Source organism: Schistocerca nitens, chromosome 11, assembly GCF_023898315.1.
Source record: "Schistocerca nitens isolate TAMUIC-IGC-003100 chromosome 11, iqSchNite1.1, whole genome shotgun sequence".
NCBI lineage: Eukaryota > Metazoa > Arthropoda > Insecta > Orthoptera > Acrididae > Schistocerca > Schistocerca nitens.
In genome coordinates, this window is record NC_064624.1 from 87,101,272 (window position 1) to 87,121,662 (window position 20,391).

The 20,391-nt window shown below is 39.4% G+C and overlaps 1 long non-coding RNA gene across 13 annotated transcripts in view; it reads right to left on the minus strand.

Moving 5' to 3' along the window:
* The window catches only part of LOC126212898 (uncharacterized), a 1,289,673-nt gene that overhangs the window by 123,990 nt on the left and 1,145,292 nt on the right, over positions 1-20,391 (minus strand). The gene's annotated exons all lie outside the window — the stretch shown is intronic.

The window sequence follows — 20,391 nt, forward strand, 5'->3', positions numbered from 1 at the left end:
GAGACCAAAGCTACCAACGTACTACGTAGCTTTGGCGACAAAAACCGAATCATTGCTTACCCAACAGCTGCAGGCAGATCAAAATCGCGAAATTATCACTACACCCTCCTCAATATCAGAAATTTCTTTTTTTAAGTTGTTTCAAACATGAATTCTATTTCTAAAGGCGTTTAAATTACGTGAACCTGTTGTATCTTCATTTTAGTTCATCGAAAATCACTCTCTCACTGACATGGAAGTGAGAATTTTTTTGTATCGAGACTGCTTTTTCACATTCTTTCGATCGCCCATTTGCTGCATCAGTCATTGCTAGAATCACGAAAATCTGTTTCGGTTACGCATGTTAGTGTAACTTCCTGTGTGTATAGAGTGAGTCATGCATTTCACACGTTCACAGTGGTTTGCAGACTGCAGTGCGGAGAATTAATTCAATACTGGTCACTGTGTACTCTAAACACTCATGAGTTATGTCCGATGCACAACCGTTTGATCAGGAGCGTCAAAGTAATTCGCCTGTGACAGAATTGCTTGCAGTAGAAACATCATTTTCAGAAGACGAAATGTTTAGTTCAAGTTGCGTCGATCGCGGTGTCACCAGCAATCCACTTTTTCTGTTTGTCTGTCCACTCGGTCATGCATAAATAAATTCATAGAAAAAAGTGAACAGTGAGATGAATGAAGTGCACAGAAAACTAATATAGGTGAACTTGAAAGACGTAATCATGTTAGATAAATCCTTGCATACCGGCCATGGCTTTCATGTAAGTTACGACGGTAAATCGTTATTGACTAAAAGAAGTCTGTCACTTAGTTAACATGGGTTGGAGGCATAGCATGAAAGCGACTCAAAGTATTTTGGACTATTGCCTTATTAAGAAAGCTTCGAATCCTTACTAAAAGGTTGAACAATATTTTGGGGGATGTAGATTGTAACACAAAAGAATGATACAGAACTAAACTATCGACCTACTATAAATATAAATCCGTCCAGGCGATAGCAGTGTCACCTGCCGAGGAATAACGTAGTCCAGCACATGCACGGTATATGTTGTATCGGTGAGCATGCTGTATGTGTGTACAATGGGTAAGGTATATGATCTGTCTAAGAATGGGCGATGGCAGACTGTAACGGCCCGGAGGCTTGGCACGAGCATATCGGAAACAGCACAACTTGTAAGGTGTTCAAGGAGTGCTGTGATTAGTGTCTTCAACATGTGGCGAAACCGAGGTGGAACCAAGTCTAGATGTCAGAGGGTTGGGTAGTGTAATGGTCCACCTGGTCGTCGTTGATATCGCTACTTGCTGTAAACGCACTATTTCACTCCAATTTACGGAGCTTGTTAGCACTTGATGTTAGGTTGGCGCCATTACAATGCATTGTATTGTAGTAATCGCTGCTGCTTGCTGGATCGCTGCTGTGTCTCGATGCTGATGCTGGCTCTAAATCTGGTTGTCTAGGGTTAAAAAACATGAGGTCCCGTGTTTTTCATGTGCTTTTGATGATAAAGAACGAGCGAAACCAACACGTATGTAAACATCAAATATTTATTACTTTAGTGGCCATATTAATTCCACTGTCCACCAAAGACCATAACACAACACAAAGTAGTACTTCCTTTACATGTTCTTTGCCTTGTTTTGCCAAACAATAACACAGAAACACACTTCACCAAAGTGACATTCCGACTGCCCCCGACTGTTTTGGACTGTCCCCCGACCCTTCTCGCTGCTTGTATTTATAACATTGTCAAAGAACTACTAAAAAGAGATATAGTTTATAAGTCACATGTACATCTGTTATCATAATTTGTGCAGAAAAGTTATTAATTTGCATCGAGTGACATAATTTAACATGTTATTAAAATGACAGACAGATTTGTTGACTTGACAGAATAATTCTTTGTTACAAAAAGGTCGTTTTTTAGAAGTTTGTCAACTGACTTCTCTAATTTGCATAAATAAGTAAGTAACATGAATTATTAAGAATTACATTGGTTTTCGTCTAAAATAGGATTGATTACGTGAATACTGAGTGAAAACGCTCCTAGTGAACAAATAGGTTTCACTGGGTGATTTTTATTTAAGGAGATCCAAAATACTTAAGTTGGCCACTATTTTTCGTACTTCATATTAATTATTTAAGATAAACTTAGTGTTTTTCATGATGACATTTGCTGTATCAGTGATCAAGTGATATAAACTTTTGTGTGGGTCAGTTATTCAGTATAATTTAATGGGTTGACTGTTTATGGAGACATGTTGTGCAATCATTGTTAACATACACAATAACTTTTCTATAATCATAAATACTCGTTAAACTGGTTGAATTTGGAAGGGATCGCATACTTCATTAAAGTAAAGCCTTTAATATGTTCCGTTACAATACCCCCCTCGGGTAATATCATTTACAGAATGTTAATGATATTAGCCGACTAGGACAAATGTGTCAATTACTATGCATAATGTGTATGTATACAACAACCGTTACACCGTTTCAAAATGACTTTTTCCTGAAAATATTTTAGTTGTGTTGTTTCAAATGCACTTTGTGTTATGTCAATCAGTATGACAGCATAATAAAAATATTTAGTAATACATGAAAGTAAAAAAAAAATGTTAATCTTTGCTCCCAGTGAGCCACATGGAAAATGATCAAAAAACAGACACAAATATATCACATGCGATTTTAAGATATATAAAAAATATATATGTAAATTATTTCAAAGTCAGCTCTCATTGAGTCACAGATTAGTCAAGATAATAGAAGGAACATAAATATATTACATAGATGGACAGGTCATATGTCCATAAGAAAATATTGCCACTGTCTGTTCCTTTTGAGCCACATAAAAGAAATGAAAACCAAGAACATAATTATAAGTATGGACATGATATATAAATACACACACTAGTGAAGTCACATGTATGGATATAATATGCATTTAAAAAAGAAACGAAATATTTAAAAAACTTGTCTCCCATTGAGACACATAGTCAAGACAGTACAAGAACATATGAATACTAAAATTGGACACTTAAATTGGTCACAACATAACACAAACATCAAACTTGGTGAACATCTGATTAGCTGTAGAAAATTGTCCACACATCTTGTGTCTAAGAAAACAATAGTAACACAATGATGGGTCTTGCACCACAATTTTTACATTGTCTTTTATTTGGTGCAATCATGTCCCATATTCAACAATACAAAAAGAAAGTAATAAATGTTTGTCACCTCTTTGGGTGCATGGTTAAACTTGCCCCTTGCAAGTAAAGAAGATGTCTCCAAATTTAATATTCAATGGTGACAATAAAAATATAAAAACATTCTCTCAGAAATCTGGAACTTTTCCAGGGTCTGTAGTATGAGTGGTAGTTGCTACTTGACACATCCAGTAAAAATCTTTGCTGATCACATGCTTTATGGAAAATGGGTAAGTAACTGTATTTAAACAGGGAAATGTGCTTAATCATGTTTCTATGGTTTCAATTCTGTCTGTACGACTTTGTATGACCCCTAATTTCTCATATCTCATCTCTTTGATCCTTACACGCAATGTATGTTGCTGGCAGTAGAACCATTCGGCACTCAGTCTCAAATGCAAGTTCTCTAAATTTTCACAATAGTATTTCTTGAAAAGAATGCTGCCTTCCCTCCAGGGATTCCCATTTGAGTTCCCAAAGCATCACTGTAGCACTTACGTGTTGTTCCAACCTACCAGTAACATAACCAGAAGACCATCTCTGAATTTCTTCAATGTCTTCCTTCAATCTGACCTGGTACAGGTCGCAAACACTTGAATAATACTCAAGAATAGGTCACACCAGCATCCTGTATGTGATTTCCTTCACAGGTGAATCACTCTTTCCTAAAATTTTCCCAATAACCTGAAGTTGACCATTCGCCTTCCATACCACAAACCTTATATGCTCATTCCATTGCATATTGCTTTGCAACATTATGACCAGATATTTAACTGACTGGAGAGTATCAAGCAGGTCACTAGTAATACTGTATCTGAACATTACAGGTTTGTTCTTCCTACTCATCCTCATTAACTTACATTTTTCCACATTTAGAGCTAGCCGCCATTCATCACACCAAATTGAAATTTCGTCTAAGTCATCTTGAATCTTCATGCAGTCATTCAGCTTTTACACTTTACTATACACTGCAGCATCATCAGCAGACAACAGCAGATTGATGCCCCTCCTGTCCGCCAAATCATTTATGTATATAGAAAACAACAGCAGTCTGATTACACTTCCATGGGGCACTTTTGACAATACTCTCATCTCTGATAAACACTCACACCTGCAGCAAAAATAACTGCTCCACCACAAAATTGGATTCCGTAGAAATGTTTGAACACTTGAGGCAATACTGACCCTACGACTTATCTTAGAGGAAAGATTAAGGAAATGCAAACCTACGTTTCTAGCATTTGCAGACTTAGAGAAACTTTTGACAATGTTGACTGGAATACTTTCTTTCAAATTCTGAAGGTGGCAGGGGTAAAATACAGGGAGCAAAAGGCTATTTACAATTTGTACAGAAAGCAGATGGCAGTTATAAGAGTCGAGGGGTATGAAAGGGAAGCAGTGGTTAGGAAGGGAGTGAGACAGGGTTGTAGCCTCTCCCCAATGTTATTCAATCTGTATATTGAGCAAGCAATAAAGGAAACAAAACAAAAGTTTGGAATAGGTATTAAAATCCAAGGAGAAGAAATAAAAACTTCGAGGTTCGCTGATGACATTGTAATTCTGTCAGAGACAGAAAGGGACTTGGAAGAGCAGGTGAACGGAATGGGCAGTGTCTTGAAAGGAGGGTATAAGATGAACATCAACAAAAGCAAAACGAGGATAATGGAATGTAGTCGAATTAAGTTGGGTGATGCTGAGGGAATTAGATTAGGAAATGAGACACTTAAAGTAGTAAAGGAGTTTTGCTATTTGGGGAGCAAAATAACTGATGATGGTCGAAGTAGAGAGGATATAAAATGTAGACTGGCAATGGCAAGGAAAGCGATTCTGAAGAAGAAAAATTTGTTAACATCGAGTATAGATTTAAATGTCAGGAAGTCATTTCTTAAAGTATTTGTATGGAGTGTAGACATGTATGGAAGTGAAACGTGAACGATAAATAGTTTAGACAAGAAGAGAATAGGAGCTTTCTAAATGTGGTGCTACAGAAGAATGCTGAAGATTAGATGGATAGATCACATAACTAATGAAGAGGTATCGAATAGAACTGGGGAGATGAGGAGCTTGTGGCACAACTTGACTAGAAGAAGGGATCAGTTGGTAGGACATGTTCTCAAACATCGAGGGATCACCAATTTAGTACTGGAGGACAGTCTGGAGGGTAAAAATCGTAGAGGGAGACCAAGAGATGAATATACTAAGCAGATTCAGAAGGATGTAGGCTGCAGTAGGTACTGGGAGATGAAGAAGCTTGCACAGGATAGAGTAGCATGGGGAGCTGCATCAAACCAGTCTCAAGACTGAAGACCACAACAAAAACACCACAAAATCCCTCAACACATACACTGACACTGACAGTCTCTCTCAGACTGTCCTCAACTACAGCTACCTCACAGATTTTATTCACAAACAAATCTCCTGGGCAATTTAATACTCTCTCTCTCTCTCATTAATGCAGTTCTCAATCACAAAAGAGTGACGACGGACCCCTCTTCGTGCCCAGGTCCACCCGGGCCTCAAATGCTTCTATACTTCCTACATCTACATACACACTGCTCAAATCACTGCACAGAGCATGACAGAGGGTAACTTTTACCATACTAATAATTTCCTGTACTAATCCACTTGCAAATAGAGTGAGGAAAAAACAACTGCCTAAAAATGTCAATACAAGCCCTAATATCTCACATCTTATCGTCATGGACCTTGTGGAAAATGTACTTTGGGAGCAGTGGATTTATTCAGCAGTCAGCCTCAAATATCGGGTATTACTTTATGAGGCCACAGCTACAACTTTTTCAAGTTGAGCCCTGAAATGGGATCCTCTCTCCCTTATATCTTTCTCGCACCAACCAGTGTCACCTTCTAACACCCTCCTAATCTCCATACCATCCTAGTCAGACTATATGACATTCCCAAACCATTACCCGCACTCCAGAATTCCTGCCATTGGGATTGTCATAGTATAAATCCTTCTCCGTGCACCAACCGACCACCACCTACTCCAGTTCCACCATTAGTAAATCCTACAATATCAAAGGCAGATCAACTTGCAAAACCGTGCATGTTGTTTATCAATTAAGTTGTGTCCACTGCACTGTGCTATATACATACCTGACCATCACTAAACTGGTGGAGCATACAAATGTGCATGGAAGAACTTTCTGCCTTTGGGACATCCAGTACCCAGTTGCTCAATATACTCCACCACATGATTCAAGGGTGCTACACAACACAGGCCATTTGGATCTCCCCCCCCCCCTCTGTCCCCTCCAGTCCCCACCTGGTACTGTTTTCCTGGACTCCATAGTTTGGAGCTGCCCATCTGTGTCATCCTCACATTTCGACACCATCCTATCCTGATCTTAATCTTCATTAACACATCCCTCCTCCTCGTTTTTTTCACTAAGCTTTTCTCTCCTTTTATTGTCCACCTTCACTCTCTTACCTACCTGCCCTCTTTCTGTCCACCCCTTATACTGTCATAGTTCCTAATTGTACTATTCATTCCTCTTCCTTCTAATCTATCTTTACTTTTAACTGTGCCAGTGTCATTTCTGCACTGAAGCTGGCAGTGCACTTTATCCCTGAGCTACTCTCTCTGACATCTCTCCCTTCATCCTCGTCTCCTCTCTTCCTCGCTGCAGGTCTGACTGCAGTCGCATCCGAGTTGGCCACTCGTCTAACTTTCATATATCACAGATCCCTCGAACAAAAATCCTCGCTCAGTTCTTGGAAAAAAGCACAGGTCACACATGTATACGGGAAGGGTAGTAGAAGTGTACCACAAAACTACTGTCCGATATCCCACACACTGATCTGTTGTAGAATATTAGAACATAGTCTGAACGCTAACATAATGAGGCATCTTTAACAGAATGATCTCCTCACTGCCAACCACCATGTATTCCGAAAACATGAGTCATGTGAAACCCAACTCACTCTTTACTCCCACGACCTACTGAAAGCTTTGGATCAAGGGTGTCAGGAAGATGCTGTGTTGCTTCATTTCTGAAAAGCATTTGACTCAGTAACTCACCTATGCTTATTATCAAAACTATGATCTTATGGGGTGTCGAGTAAAATTTATGACTGGATTGAGGACTTTTTGGTAGAGAAGTCATAGAATTTTATTGTCAGATGTAGAAGTATCTTCAGATGTGCGGAAATTGTGTTGGGACCTTGCTGTTCCTGTTGTATATAAATGACCCTTCAGATAATATTAATAGTGCATTGTTATCAATAGCTGTGTTTGAGCAATTAGCTACCCTATTTTGGAAGTTGACAGTATGGATTATGTGAATGATAGTGTTACTAACTGATAAATCCTTACTGGACAAGTCTTTAAGATAATCTACATTAAAGTTATCACAATCACTGTTTATCTGTTTTTATTGCTGTTACATAGGCCTATAGAACATCAATGTGATCTATGAACATATTAAAATTACCCAGTGGCGTTCAGTACACCCTTACCATTATAAACAATTTAATATGAAATTCTAGTTCTGTACTGCATGCTTCCACAAGCTGCTTTAGGCAGATGACAATTCCTGATGAATGCAGCAGCTCCTTCTGTTTCCATTTCTGCTCTACAGAAGCAAGAGACTAATCTAAATCCTGTTACACTTAACACTTATGTATCAGTGGGCACATAATGTTCATAGAGGTAAATTATATCAGATGGATTTGATGACTGTTATTCACCAAGGCAGATAAGTACTGTAGTTCATTAATTTTAGTTGTTAGTACTCAAATATATGATGACTTAAATATATAAGGGATCCGAAAACTGAACACGTGGAATGGTTCCATTCAAAAGTAATCACCAAACTTGTTAAGGCATTGCCAAAGATGTAAAAATCTTACGGCAAAAGATTCAGACTGTATTCAGGATATTGCAGTATTTCCCAACCAAATTGTTGAGGCACAGCTTTGGTCCGATTGGTGGTGTGGCGGCAGGCATTATGTGCAAAAGGCTGATTCCAGCCAGAGGGCAAATTGTAAAACAGGCAGTGGAAAGATCCCATGTCTCCCCTGCCTAAGAAATCCAAATCTGTTCACACAATTTCCAGTAAGGTCACGATAACCTCCTCCTTCAACTCCTCTGCTCCTCTGCTTGTCGAGTTCCTCAAGTGTGGAACCACAATCAATGTGCAATGCCAGGAAGACACTCTGCCAAAAGTGTGACGTGCTATAACATCAAAATATCAAGGAATGCTGTCTGATCGAATCATCCTATTGCACGATAACACCCACCCCCACACCTCCAATCAGATGAAGGCTATGGTTCTCTGAATTGACTCTGTGATTTTCACATCTTTGATGACCTGAAGAAATACGTGTGGACATCAGTTTCAGTCAGACTAGGAAGTGCAAGAGGGTGAGGTTGTGGATATGTCAGCAGCCGATTGTGTTCTGTGAAACGTGAATTGATGATCTTTTCTGCCAATGTTATAGATGTCTTGAAATTACAATGAAATGAACACCCTTAGCTGCTTACAGGCATTGACATACGTCAACGGGGACAGATGAAAATGTGTGCCCCAACCGGGACTCAAACCCGGGATCTCCTGCTTACATGGCAGACGCTCTATCCATCTGAGCCATCGAGGACACAGAGGATAGTGCGACTACAGGGATTCATCTCTGGCACGCCTCCCACAAAACCAACATTCTCAACACATTGTCCCGCGCTACATAGTGCCCCCTCCCATTATACTCATTACTCGCGGCGCGTTGCCGATTCCCGTAAGAGTTCGGGCACTGTTTGTGCATTCGCACAGAAGAAGTTAAGGCTCACCGGCCACTTGACCATCTTCTTCTTCTGTGCAAATGCACAAACAGTGCCCGAACTCTTACGGGAATCGGCAACGCACTGCGAGAAATGAGTATAATGGGTGGGGGCACTACGAACGTAGTGCGGGACAATACGTTGAGAACGTGGGTTTCGCGGGAGGCGTGCCAGAGATAAATCCCTGTAGTCGCACTATCCTCTGTGTCCTCAGTGGCTCAGATGGATAGAGCGTCTGCCATGTAAGCAGGAGATCCCGGGTTCGAGTCCAGGTTGGGGCACACATTTTCATCTGTCCCCGTTAATGTTAATGTATGTCAATGCCTGTAAGCAGCTAAGGGTGTTCATTTCTTTTTTTTTTTTTTTTGTCATCAGTCTACTGACTGGTTTGATGCAGCCCGCCACGAATTCCTTTCCTGTGCTAACCTCTTCATCTCAGAGTAGCACTTGCAACCTATGTCCTCAATTATTTGCTTGACGTATTCCAATCTCTGCCTTCCTCTTCAGTTTTTGCCCTCTACAGCTCCCTCTAGTACCATGGAAGTCATTCCCTCATGTCTTAGCAGATGTCCTATCATCCTGTCCCTTCTCCTTATCAGTGTTTTCCACATATTCCTTTCCTCTCCGATTCTGCGTAGAACCTCCTCATTCCCTACCTTATCAGTCCACCTAATATTCAACATTCGTCTATAGCACCACATCTCAAATGCTTCGATTCTCTTCTGTTCCGGTTTTCCCACAGTCCATGTTTCACTGCCATACAATGCTGTACTCCAGACGTACATCCTCAGAAATTTCTTCCTCAAATTAAGGCCGGTATTTGATATTAGTAGACTTCTCTTGGCCAGAAATGCCCTTTTTGCCATAGCGAGTCATGTCCTCTTTGCTCCATCCGTCATTGGTTATTTTACTGCCTAGGTAGCAGAATTCCTTAACTTCATTGACTTCATGACCATCAATCCTGATGTTAAGTTTCTCGCTGTTCTCATTTCTACTACTTCTCATTACCTTCGTCTTTCTCCGATTTACTCTCAAACCATACTGTGTACTCATTAGACTGTTCATTCCGTTCAGCAGATCATTTAATTCTTCTTCACTTTCACTCAGGATAGCAATGTCATCAGCGAATTGTATCATTGATATCCTTTCACCTTGTATTTTAATTCCACTCCTGAACCTTTCTTTTATTTCCATCATTGCTTCCTCGATGTACAGATTGAAGAGTAGGGGCGAAAGGCTACAGCCTTGTCTTACACCCTTCTTAATACGAGCACTTCGTTCTTGATCGTCCACTCTTATTATTTCTTCTTGGTTGTTGTACATATTGTATATGACCCGTCTCTCCCTTAGCTTACCCCTACTTTTTTCAGAATCTCGAACAGCTTGCACCATTTTATATTGTCGAACGCTTTCTCCAGGTCGACAAATCCTATGAAAGTGTCTTGATTTTTCTTTAGCCTTGCTTCCATTATTAGCCGTAACGTCAGAATTGTCTCTCTCGTCCCTTTACTTTTCCTAAAGCCAAACTGATCGTCACCTAGTGCATTCTCAGTTTTCTTTTCCATTCTTCTGTGTATTATTCTTGTAAGCAGCTTCGATGCATGAGCTGTTAGGCTGATGGTGCGATAATTCTCGCAGTTGTCAGCTCTTGCCGTCTTCGGAATTGTGTGGATGATGCTTTTCCGAAAGTCAGATGGTATATCGCCAGATTCATATATTCTACACACCAACGTGAATAGTCGTTTTGTTGCCACTTCCCCCAATGATTTTAGAAATTCTGATGGAATGTTATCTATCCCTTCTGCCGTATTTGACCGGAAGTCCTCCAAAGCTCTTTTAAATTCCGATTCTAATACTGGATCCCCTATCTCTTCTAAATCGACTCCTGTTTCTTCTTCTATCACATCAGACAAATCTTAACCCTCATACAGGCTTTCAATGTATTCTTTCCACCTATCTGCTCTCCCCTCTGCATTTAACAGTGGAATTCCTGTTGCACTCTTAATGTTACCACTGTTGCTTTTAATGTCACCAAAGGTTGTTTTGACTTTCCTGTATGCTGAGTCTGTCCTTCCGACAGTCATATCTTTTTCGATGTCTTCACATTTTTCCTGCAGCCATTTCGTCTTAGCTTCCCTGCACTTACTATTTATTTCATTCCTCAGTGACCTGTATTTCTGTATTCCTGATTTTCCCGGAACATGTTTGTACTTCCTCCTTTCAGCAATCAACTGAAGTATTTCTTCTGTTACCCATGGTTTCTTTGCAGCTACCTTCTTTGTACCTATGTTTTCCTTCCCAACTTCTGTGATGGCCCATTTTAGAGATGTCCATTCCTCTTCAACTGTACTGCCTACTGCGCTATTCCTTATTGCTGTATCTATAGCGTTAGAGAACTTCAAACGTATCTCGTCATTCCTTAGTACTTCCGTATCCCACTTCTTTGTGTATTGATTCTTCCTGACTAATGTCTTGAACTTCAGCCTACTCTTCATCACTACTATATTGTGATCTGAGTCTATATCTGCTCCTGGGTACGCCTTACAATCCAGTATCTGATTTCGGAATCTCTGTCAGACCATGATGTAATCTAATTGAAATCTTCCCGTTTCTCCTGGCCTTTTCCAAGTATACCTCCTCCTCTTGTGATTCTTGAACAGGGTATTCGCTATTACTAGCTGAAACTTGTTACAGAACTCAATTAGTCTTTCTCCTCTTTCATTCCTTGTCCCAAGCCCATATTCTCCTGTAACCTTTTCTTCTACTCCTTCCCCTACAACTGCATTCCAGTCGCCCATGACTATTAGATTTTCGTCTCCCTTTACATACTGCATTACCCTTTCAATACCTTCATACACTTTCTCTATCTGTTCATCTTCAGCTTGCGACGTCGGCATGTATGCCTGAACTATTGTTGTCGGTGTTGGTCTGCTGTCGATTCTGATTAGAACAACCCGGTCACTGAACTGTTCACAGTAACACACCCTCTGCCCTACCTTCCTATTCATAACGAATCCTACACCTGTTATACCATTTTCAGCTGCTGTTGATATTACGCGATACTCATCTGACCAGAAATCCTTTTCTTCCTTCCACTTCACTTCACTGACCCCTACTATATCTAGATTCAGCCTTTGCATTTCCCTTTTCAGATTTTCTGGTTTTCCTACCACGTTCAAGCTTCTGACATTCCACGCCCCGACTCATAGAACGTTATCCTTTCGTTGATTATTTAATCTTTTTCTCATGGTAACCTCCTCCTTGGCAGTCCCCTCCTGGAGATCCGAATGGGGGACTATTCCGGAATCTTTTGCCAATGGAGAGATCACCATGACACTTCTCCAAATACAGGCCACATGTCCTGTGGATACACATTACGTGTCTTTAATGCAGTGGTTTCCATTGCCTTCTGCATCCTCATGTCGTTGATCATTGCTGATTCTTCCGCCTTTAGGGGCAATTTCCCACCCCTAGGACAAGAGAGTGCCCTGAACCTCTATCCGCTCCTCCGCCCTCTTTGACAAGTCCGTTGGCAGAATGAGGTTGACTTCTAATGCCGAAAGTCTTCGGCCGCCAATGCTGATTATTTATCAAAATTTAGGCAGTGGCGGAGATCGAACCCGGGACCAAAGACTATTTTGATTATGAATCAAAGACACTACCCCTAGACCATGGGTACTGTTTCATTTCATTATATTTTCATTCTAACGAGCTGCATGGTGACCGATGGTATCTGTTCTTTCGGACATGTCTGAAAGAACAGATACCATCTTAGTATATATATAGATTTCTTGATTTGTGAGGTGATTACTTTTGAATGGGACCATTGCATGGTCCCATTGTGGTGGGCGTTCAGTTTTTATCAGTCAGCCCTTTGTAAGTTGTTGGAAATAAAATTTCTACTGATTGCTGAAAATTTTTTACCAACAACTGTTTGTGCTGATGAAGTGTCTTTCTTAAACTGAAGGTCTATTCCCATCCTAACTTCTCTTAAAACTATTTCTTTCTGACTTTCCTGTCCTAAAAAAATGTGCTGCTGTGACACCAGTAAGCACTGGTGTTTTGTCACTCGCGAGAGTGACGCCCCCCCCCCCCCTCCCCCTTTTAAGTCCCCTGCTACTAGCCCAGCCAGTTTACCTGCCAGTTTACCATTGAGTTTCTGAGGCGAAGGCTGTACCTAGTATAATCCCATCTGCTAACAGAATCAATTGGATCCACACCAATATGTGACAGAGCACCTGCCATAAGCAGCTACTCAAACTCCAAGGATGTTTACTATTTACAGTATATAATCAAGATCTACTGTATAATGCCAGTTGCTCTGTGAGACTGTTTTCAGATGATGCTGTTCTCTGTAAGAAGGTCGAAATGCCAGAAAGCTGTATTAAAGTGCAAGAAGTTTTGCGATGAATCCATTATTGGTGTAGAGACTTGCAGTTAGTCCAGAATGCAAATAACAACATGCTGTGTGTAAATAGCTAGAGAGGTTCACTACTGTCCAATTACACTACTGTTGACAAACCACCGGATAAATCAACAAACTTGACATACCACAGACCAAACATTCACAATGACCTAAACTGGATTGACCATATTAAATTAAATGTAGGAAAGCCTGATGCCAGACTGAAATTCATTCAAAAAATAGTAAGGATATTTGATTGATCCATGAAAGGAGTGGCTTACAGAACATTTGTACGAGCAATTCTGGACTATTTTCTCATCAGTCCCAACAATACGAAAAAACTATTTCAAATTTTTTTCACAAAATTAACCTTTATCGTTGTCATGAGCAACAAATATGACAAGAAATCGGTAAATGCAAAAAATGAATTGTTTTCAGGAGGTGGTTTGACTTTGGAATATAATTTTTAAACATTTTTCATATAATTAATCTCTGTTATCATAGTAAGCAATGAGTATAAGAAGAAATCGGTAAAATTTTACATTCCACCTAATTTCCTCGTGCATTTATTAAAAAAAAGGAAATAATTGAAAATACTCACAACTTAGAAATAATAGTACTTCGTTGTTAGAAAACCCAGCTTTATTTGTTCTATTTCATGATCCTGCCATTGTTTGTTTCTATCTTTTTTAAAATTCAATCATTTTACAATTTTTTGCTATCTTTAGTGTATTTAAAAATATATAGCAGGTGATTCATACAAGCTATTGAAATACCAAGATGAGTTTAATCACAGCACTCCCAGAAATTCTATAGAATTAGTTAATACTGTGGTTAAGATCACTTTACAGAGAACTCTCTAAACAATCATTTAAAGTCCCATGTTGCAGTTGACCACTGTATTTGGCGAGATGCCAGTGTTTATTTAGGCAAATATATTATTGACTTAACAAGAAAGTTTAGTGTTTTTTAGAATACATGAGATTTGAAAATATATTCCAATTATTAGACAAAATTTACTTCCTGTATTTGGTTTTTAAAGTGCATCTGAATTCAATTATCTGTACTCTTTACTTTCACTTGGTTCTTTTATTTCACTGCATCAATTCATTTCGTTGTATTTTATTGTTTTGACAAATGCCTGCCAACTCATCAGGCCTAAGGTGTTTAACCTGCAACTAGGTAGTACCACCAGATTGGCCGTGTTTACAGCAAGGAAGTTTGTGACTACACCATTTTTTGTTTTAGTGTGGTGAGACTGACACCATCCTACTGCTTGAAAGATTGCTCTCCCAGACAGAAATGGTATTACATTCTCATAATGAAATGAAAGTAAGTGAACAGATACGTTAATGTTGAGGTGTAACATGAATTTATGAGGACCAGGAAGCTTGCTGTTGGTTGTGTTTCTATGTACAAAAGCTGTTGTATACGTGTGTCCACATAGCATGAAACTGGATACAGATTGTGACACACACATCACCAACATTTGGAACTGGCCAAAGACCAAAACTGGCCAGTAATGCAATGAAGGCATCTTGCACAATAACACAGTGGTTTCTCGAAATGGTTTCATCGTTTAGAAATGTGACATATAAATGGTTCTCTTCAATAATAATAATAATAATAATAATAATAATAATAATAATAATTGTGACAGATAATAATAATAATAATAATAACCCCCGTGGAGGCCCGGGAAAAGGATAGGCCTCCGGTATGTTCTGCCAGTCGTAAAAGGCTACAAAATGAACAAACCACTAATAGGACTAATCCCTCTTTTAGTGTGATTAGTTGGTTCAGGACAGAACTAATGAAGCCTCGGACAAGCACTGCCATGGTCGGGGATGATGCTTGAACCCTATGCCCGTCCACAATGGTAACGACACTGCTAGCCACACGGAAAATGATTTAAATCCAAATAGAGGTGTTTTGCAGGATATGCTTCCTGCAACCACCCTAGAAGGAAAACAAAGACAGAGGATGAGATGGTCAGATGAAGTTAATCGACACCTCACGTTGTGTTATTACCAAGCAACAAACTTAGGAACCAACACAACTGGATACAGATCACAAGTATACACAAAATTGATTACCAGATACCCAGAATTAAAATTTTTAACAGAACAACGACTAGCTGATCAGATCCGTGTAATAATCAAAAATAACAGTCAGAATCAGAAAACATCAAACAAAAAGTACAACAAATACTGGAACAAAATAATGTGCAATCAGAAGAAGAAGAAGAAAATACAGTAATGGACTCAAACATCCCAGAGCAAACAAACAAAGAACAACATGCATCAATTAAACAATCAGAGGAAAACGAAATCTTAAGACAGCCACCAGAATAAGCGCCAATAGAACACGAAGTGACGCACATGTTAGATATAGAAGAAAAATTTCAGCTGACTTATATAGAATACAAAGACACAAATACAGACATTAGACCATTCTTGCATAGACCACCAAATAACCCACAAGTCGAAACAACAATAACAACTATCAACACAATCATACACAACAAAATAAATGAAAATACAACTATGGAAGAGTTACAACTACTGGTTTATATAGTAGCACTCACTACACTAAATATACACACTAGGCAGAGAGCAGAACCAACCAACACACAGAAGAAACCCACAAAACCAGCATGGCAACACAGACTACAGATCAAAATAGAAAAACTGAGAAAAGACATCGGACAGCTAACACAATTTATAAGAAATGAAATATCAGACAAAAACCAAAAAGGTTAGGCAAAATCTCACAACAAGAAGCGATAGAGCAATTAGATGAAAAGAAGCAGAAATTACAAGCATTGACCAAACGACTTAGAAGATACTAAAAAAGTGAAAATAGAAGGAAACAAAACCAAACATTCAACACAAACCAAAAGAAATTTTACCAGACAATAGATAACACACACATTAAAATAGACAATCCACCAAACATAACAAACATGGAACACTTCTGGAGCAACATGTGGTCAAACCCAGTACAGCATAACAGGCATGCACGGTGGATACAAGCAGAAACAGACTCATACAAGATGATACCACAAATGCCTGAAGTGATAATTTTGCAACATTAAGTCACGCAAGCAATTAATTCTACTCACTATTGGAAAGCCCCTGGAAAAGATAAAATAGCAAATTTCCGGCTAAAGAAGTTCACCTCAACACATTCACATCTAACTAAATTATTTAACAATATAACAGAGGGAAACATTCCACGTGGAAAAATATATCTAAAAAGAAAGATGATGAGACTTACCAAACAAAAGCGCTGGCAGGTCGATAGACACACAAACAAACACAAATATACACACAAAATTCAAGCTTTCGCAACAAACTGTTGCCTCATCAGGAAAGAGGGAAGGAGAGGGAAAGATGAAAGGATGTGGGTTTTAAGGGAGAGGATAAGGAGTCATTCCAATCCCGGGAGCGGAAAGACTTACCTTAGGGGGAAAAAAGGACAGGTATACACTCGCACACACACACATATCCATCCACACATACAGACACAAGCAGACATATTTAAAGACAAAGAGTTTGGGCAGAGATGTCAGTCGAGGTGGAAGAGTAGAGGCAAAGAAGTTGTTGAAAGACAGGTGAGGTATGAGTGGCGGCAACTTGAAATTAGCGGAGATTGAGGCCTGGCGGATAACGAGAAGAGAGGATAAACTGAAGGGCAAGTTCCCATCTCCGGAGTTCGGATAGGTTGGTGTTGGTGGGAAGTATCCAGATAACCCGGACGGTAATTCTGATATATTTATCTCACTTTTGGTTGTTTTATGAAGTCGTCCTGGTCATGGTATGTCCTTATTGCTACCTATTGTCTCCTGGCAGTGAAAGGTGTATTGCACTCCCCCTACAGACACACTACACTGTTTCACAATTTGGCGAATAGAGAAACCTGCTTGGCTAAGTGCTACAATACCAGCCAGTTTTTCTACGGACATCTCCACTCGTAAAGCCATACTAGCAGTGTGCACACTTCAATGTCACGAAGGAACTGAAATGCAGGAACCACACGTTACGTATCTTAGCAACGCTTGTCATTCGCTGCGGACATCACATCACTACAGGGAAAATGCAGGTCCACTAAATGCGGCGTCTGCCGCCAAATAGGTAAACAAACATATCATATAGGTACATAAGATTTATGTATACAACATTGTTTGTTGGATACTGTTGTATCTCTATGACCACAAACAAAAGTCATGACACGTGTACAACTGTTGTACTATTCCTTTGCTTCGTCAACCGTACCCACGGTATTAGACCTTATCTACAGAATCTAGATGTCATTTATTGGGTGTACTGAAATTAATTAACAGTAGTGTATCTGTTATTGTATCTTCCATATAAGGGTCCGTGCAGTGGTCAAACTATCTTCGAATGACTCTAAAACTGTCCTTATACAGGACCAGACAACTTCACCATCACACTCTAATTAAAACTCAATAGAGAAAATATAATTATCAATGTCTCTTCGATATATACGTCCCACGAATTACTGAGCAGTACGTGTTGTTAGTAGGTGTCAATAACAGGCAATGGAAATGCCTGAATTCTGTTGCTTAACTCGATCAGGTGAAAGCAGTTCGGAATTCTTGAAATCGAGGAGTTGGCCGATAGCATTTGTAGGGTTTGGAGGAGCAGGCTAGTGCTCTCTGGGGTGGAGCTGGTGTTCCAAAGTATTCACCATCAACAGTTACCTTCCAATCCTGGAAAGACTACAACAATAGGAGGTGTATTTCTGAGTGTGGGTGTGAATTCTGTCCAGTCATTTTGCGAACACACATACACTACATATGCGCATGCCTTATATCACATAGCAGATCCATAAATTCCAACTGTTTTCATGGAAACTGAGTGTGGTATTTTTGTGCAACTTTTTCCTTTCTGACTCTAAACTGTTCACCATTTTTGTCTTTGTGTATATATTTGACACAAGTTGGTATGAACCAGCTGGAGGCGGTGTCATAAGTGTATGCTATGTACACAATCCAGTCCCACTGTTGAATCTCGGATTTATTCCCGACTGTAGTTAGATATGGGGCTTTCTGGAGACTTCTCACATTGTTGGGAGGTGAAGGCTATTTTGAAATGAAGACTGAAAAAGTCATTATTCAACTGAGATTCGATCCCACACCTCTTGGTTTTTAGGCATGCACTTTACCATTAAACCACCAGGTCCAACATGTACTTGGATAGTTCACCTACAGATAGCAAATATATATATATAAAAATGTGTCATGTATGGTGATATCTTTTGATTGCAATTAATTAGAAACTTCAATTATTTACACAGTCAAGGAACCATAGAGCTTAGTACTTGACATAACTTTCATTGTCATACCTATACCTGCTCCTGAGGAAAAGGTGTCTTGACAGGCAGGCGAACAGCATACTGGGGCCAATAAATAGCAAAAAAATATTGCTTTATGTGACATAGTAAGAACTCAACAGTTTCTGGATTTTATTCCTTTACTTGTACTGTGAAACCGTGCTTCTTGCCAAATTTTACTATTGTACGTCAATGTAAAGCATGCTATAGGATTTCGCGAGTGGGTTTGTGGGTGTCAAATATGTGAAATAAGTGGCCATACTGCACTGACTTGGAGAAGCTTAAATATTTTACATTGCCAAGGAACCATAGTAGCTGACAAAAAATTTCAACTTGGCACACTTGATACCTGTACCCATTCCCGGAAAAAAGGAGTCTCAACAAATGGATCAATGTTGGGGCCACTCCTGTTCCTTATTTATATAAATGATATGCCCTCTAGTATTACGGGTAACTGGAATTGTAAACCCTGACCTTGGTCAGACACTTAATCATTGATCAGATAATCAAACAAATATGAGGAGTCTTCTATTAAAAGAATCCACCGGTTTGGACAGTCACATAGAGATTATCCAGGCGAAGACACCATTCGGATACGGTGGGGTGTCACGTAGAGTACAAAGGCGAGTCTGAGCACCTAGCAATGCACTGAATGAACAAACAAGCAACATATTCCACATAAGAAGGTGCTAAAATTAATTCTTTAAGGAAAGTTGGTAAATTTAAACATTTAACAGATGTCTTAGATCAACAGAACATAGCTATCACAGCACTTCAAGAGTTAACCGGGACACTATCGAATCAGGGGGATATCGAATTTATAAGGGACCACCAGGAGAAAGGGTAATAGAAAATCTTCCCCAATTTGGTGCGGGTTTCTTGGTACACAATAGAATATTTGATTCCATTGACGATCTTTCATCCAATTCCTCAAAATGGCATTATTAAGGTGGAAAACAAAAGATACACACTGATAAATATTCATGCTCCAACTAATGTTAAAAATAGAACTGACAAGGATGGAACAGAAAAATTCTGGGATGAACTTGATCAACTAGTAAGGACCATACTAGAAACTAACATTAAAATTCTGCTTGGAAACTGTAATGCAGAGACAAGACGAGAGAAGGAATTTCGAAGGTGTGGTGGGGCGATGGCCAGCTCATAAACTTATGAACAGGAATGAGGAATGATTAATTAAATTTTATGCTACAAATGGATTGGTGTTTAAGACAACAAGGTCTAAGAGAAGATCACATAAGTTAATGACATGGAAATGTCCTAACGTCAAGATAGTAGAGTTCCAGATAGATGTGGCGATGGATCAGAAATACCATAAGGAAGTCTATTTTAGGTACTGCGTGGCGTTGATGTTTATTCAGACCACCACATTTCAAAAATTAAAATCTAACTGACACCTAAAAGAAAAAGCAAACCTCAAAAGTTAGATACAAAGAGAACATATGATCCTAGTTATAATATTAATAATCAAATATATTACGAGAGATCAAGAATACCTTTAAGTGACAATCTAGAAGCCACTGTCAATTGATTAAAAGCCTTAGCTGAAGAAGTAGCTCCTGTATGGAAACGCAAGAAACATGCTTGGTGGAATGAGGAATGCGAT